Source organism: Gavialis gangeticus, unplaced genomic scaffold (genome assembly GCF_001723915.1).
Source record: "Gavialis gangeticus isolate Ggan-Ray unplaced genomic scaffold, GavGan_comp1, whole genome shotgun sequence".
Taxonomy (NCBI): domain Eukaryota; kingdom Metazoa; phylum Chordata; order Crocodylia; family Gavialidae; genus Gavialis; species Gavialis gangeticus.
The window spans coordinates 36,624,100-36,628,626 of record NW_017729025.1 but is presented as its reverse complement, the minus strand read 5'-3'; the positions used below and the strand labels follow the sequence as shown (position 1 = coordinate 36,628,626).

At 38.7% G+C, this 4,527-nt stretch overlaps 1 protein-coding gene across 1 annotated transcript in view; it reads right to left on the bottom strand.

The window, feature by feature from the left end:
• The window catches only part of BTBD7 (BTB domain containing 7), a 74,770-nt gene that overhangs the window by 69,152 nt on the left and 1,091 nt on the right, over positions 1 to 4,527 (bottom strand). The window lies entirely within an intron of this gene.

Sequence of the window (4,527 nt, the reverse complement as noted above, 5' to 3'; positions counted from 1 at the left end):
TTTCAAAACCTGGCTAGACAAAGCTTTGGCTGAGATGATCTAGTTAGCCAACCCTAACTTTCTCTGATTCTTCAATGGAGTTGAAACCCAAAAAGGAATCCTATATGTAGAAACACGGTCACAGTACTAGAGAAGAGTATAAAATATCATGCAGGCATACAGGGATGAAGTCTGGATAGCCAAAGCATGACGCAAGTGGCAAGGGACACAAAAAGGCAATAAAAAGAGATTCTACAAATATGTCAAAAGTAAGAGGAAGACACGAGAATCCATTGGTCACTTGTGGAATGCAGAAAGCAATCTAATCAGACGATGCATGGAAGCTGAAACATGCTTTTTTTTACTTTGGTCTCTATAGAAAGGGCAGCTACCAGATGACAAGTGCCACTCCAGGACATGTTGGGTCTGGCATGCAAGGCCAGTCTGTAGGCCCGATCTAGGGACAGATGGGTTTGACATCCCTGCCCCATCCTTTTATTGTTCTGCCTCCTTACCAACTACCTGTGGTAAAGAGTGATCTTGGAGCAAGTGATATTCCAGGCTAACCCAGTCTATGGAAAGGTGAACCTCGAAGTTGAAAATTCTAACAACTCAGGGGGAACCACCTGGAGCTGGCAGATTCCCTGCTCGTCGCCGTGGGGTCCTGTGTAAGGGCAGGGGTGATGAGGCTTGCAGGGATAAGGAGTCATCCCAGGGCAAACCCTGATCTGTTCCTTGGGACAAACAGCAGGACAACGAGGAGAAGAAACTCTGGACTCTGAGGGTATGATGCAGAAGGGTCTGTGACAGCATAGCAAGATACGTTACTCTTAAATGAAGGAAACAATTGATTAAAACTTTTTGTGCAATCAACTCTCCACTTAACTTTTTACATACAAGGTTCAACTTTCTGAACCAACTGTAAAATAAATATGGATGTGGTATAAAGCAGACTACATGGATTCTTAAGAAAGAATCTCTCTTTCTTCAAGAAAGATTATTTTCTTCTGAATGGCATGCGGGAGAAAAAAAGTTGTCAAGCCTAGCCAGAAAAAGCGCACACACCTCTATCATACCATCAGAGATTCTCTTAACCGTTACTAACAAGGATCCACAATGTTTGTAACCATTTTTGTAGAACAGTATTTGTGAGTATGTTTATAGTAATAATAGTCAACATTTGGCACAAATTTAAGAGTAGAAGTTTTATATTTTTTCAGTTTGCAAATTCAAACACTACCACCAGACCCAAGCACCCTGAAGTTTGTGGTCTCTATTTTTACCGTAAATTTTCTTAGAGCTTTATTATTTTAAGTGCGCTTGAGGAATAGTGATGTTACAACTTTGATGTTAGCCTGTCAAACTGTTGTATCGTCAGATGAATACCAAAAATGCGACACCAGATGAAGTCACATGAACTGTGAAACACAAGCCCTGTTCAAAGCCATTTTATGGCCTGGTACACACTGTAGAAACAAATCAAATTATAGTTTCTATAAAACTGTTACTCAGTTTTGTCCTGGATAGCTGTGCAACCACAATATATCTGTTAGAACGAGGCAACTAAAACCCTACCTGGTGTTTTTTTACGGAATAATATCTATTGTTTCTGCAACTCATTAACTGATGATAGCTCAGGGAAGAAGAAAGCATCTTTCTCTGTTCCATCATTCTATCCATGTTAGTTTAAATTCTATCAAACCAGAAAAATGTACAGACTGTTCAGTTTGACTGACAAGTATACTTATGCCAAGATGAGTTTAAATAATAAAAAAAAAGGTTATGACAACTCTTAAGCGCAATGCAGAGTTCACTGAATAATTCACTGGAAACAAAAACACTCTCCCTGCCCCATGTTATTCACTAATCTCCCCAATGTAACATCTCTACTTCTACTATCAGTATTAGACATGACCAGAAATCTGGTCCAAGCTTTATTTTCTATCCACAGAATGCTACTCCACTTACTGCACCATATAAATAATTACATGACAGAAACAACATTTTAGTGGAAAGAACAGACAGACGCATCACAAACAAGAATATGAATATTTGTATTTGATGGTTCGTGATCTTCAGGCTCCAAGATAAAATATATTCATATTCTATTATTCATAAGAAACACAGGCCAGGACATCTTGCATCCTTACTTTTTTCTACCAACTGCCATGAGATAATACGTGCACTTTAGTCCAAACCAAAATATGGTTCAAGTCAGTTTGTACCAGTTACAATCTATAGGGTTTAGCTAAAATTAAAACTAATGCATTAACTAAAGCAGGAGTGTCTAACTCCCTAGGTTCCCTAGGCTGAACCCATACACAAGGGCTCTTCATGGGTTGGATCTGGACTACGAGGAACTTTGAAAGCCATGTCTGGACCCACCTCCAGCAGCATTGTGAACGGTGGTAGCGTTAAGTGATGTCAAAAGATACAGTCTACAGGCCATATTTTTGGCACCTCTAACCTGATGCAAGGAAAGTTTGTATTTATTCCAATAGACTAATAATGGCGCCTTTAACACTTCACCACTCAGCTTTCTACCACAGGAAAAAGCAAGAGCCTTAAAATACAGATGTATCAATGAGGCAATTTTGAATTCACAGCAGTTAGCAGTTCAGCATATACCAGTTAAAGACAACTATTTTTAGAGCATGTCTCCCCTATGTTCATTTGACTTTTTCTTTTTTAGGGTGTAGTAGAAGGAAGAAATGAAAAACTTATTTTCTCCAGAGATACAGTGAACTGTTAAAATGCTGTTTATTTTAAAGTGTCAATAGTACTTCCATGCTCCACAGCCCAGGTGCATCTTTGAACAGATAAATATTTTTAAGAAACAGACAGCTGCCCGAAGAAACTATACTGGCATTTTATAAAGAATAACGGAACTTGTCTAGTCCTTCACATCCCTATAGCTTTTTAAAAAAAATGAATTACAGAATTGTGCAAAAAACCAAAACAAAGCAAAGCCACAGACAGAGGTCCTACTAAAAATGGTATGAGATCCTTATTACAAATTTGCAAAAATCATTCATGAAGTTGATAACATATTGCTTAAAACTTTAAAATATTTTGTTCAGTCAAAGAAGCACCAAAGAAAAACACTAAACAAAAACAATCCAAAACTAGTATTGCCGCTATTTTAGGTTGTCTTTATTAACTGCAGGCAAATTCAGTGCAACTACAGATGCAGGAACAGATGTTATGACAAGTCTTCACCTACTTTGCCAACATGGTCCTACATCTAAATACACATACTTGGCTTAAGTGGTGGCAACAATATTAAGCTTTCAAAGGTTAAGAAGTTGTGTCAGAAAGCCATGATTTGAACTTAGGTCCCTGGTAGTAAAAAGGCTAGAGCACACTACATCAATTGCAAATCTAGCCCTTCTATTTTAAGCAAGTAAATAGTGGCATGATTCTGAAACATCTTCCACAGACAGTCAACCAATTAAGAGAGAACTAGCTTCTAAGAATAAACACTTATTCTGAGAATTACTGATGTGTCAGTTACCAGTTCGAAGTACCTATGAAACTACATGAATGAACTGAGAAATAAGAATCAAGACAGAAAAAGGCAAAGAGAGAAAAAGAAATAAAAAAACAAATTTTGTAAACAGAGACAGTCAAGGATACAAAAGAAGAGAGATGGATAGCCATTATGGTAATCATCTTTATTCATATGTCTATTATTCTTAGATAGTATGTGTCATCATGGTACCTTGGGGTTTCTGGCTGGGATGAGAGACTTGGGTACCTAACTCTCTCTAGAATCTGGCTGCTTTATTTCTTTAATCTCCTTTGAAGTTCTTAATCTTAAATCTCAGTGCATATTTGTGGGTCCCTAAAAAATTTAATATGAAATACCATATGCCAGCATGTGTCGTGAGTCTACTGTTAAAGACCAAAGTATCCATGCACCTTCCAAATACAATTAATAGCATCAGCAAAGTTCCTACTAAATTTTTAGGGCAACTAGCTTTTTCTTTTCAGAATGAACTTCTGCTTGGTTCACTGATCTTATTTTCATTGCTCAGTTGATTTGCCTGTTCCAAGGTTTAGCCTTTTGGAGTGAGGTGAAAGTATCATGCTCAGATTAGTAGAGCTGATACAGTTCATGGTGGAAAGGGTGGAAGTTAGGACAAAGTGCTTATCAAATTAATCAGAAAAGAAAGGGACACAACAGGAATGCCAGCATTTTTAAGCTTGAAAAATGGAATTACACTTTTTTTTTCTATTAAAATATGTGGTACAGAGCTCTGATGAAACAGCATGAAAACTAGTGGACATAATTATTAAATTAGAGACCATTTTCAAATGGGACTGTTGACATGGATAGTTGAAATGGCCGAAAGGGTCTACCAATGTTCCTTTTAAGGAGTAGCGGTCTGTGAGCGTGCCGCCTTGGTCCAGCGTGGGACACTTATTGAAGGGGCCTGGGGGTCGGAGGCTGGCATGGGCTCCGCTGGCTCTGGGGAAGTGCTCCGCTCCCCTGGATCAGGGCGAGGGAGCGGAGCACTTCCCTGGAGCCAGCAGAGCCCATGGAAG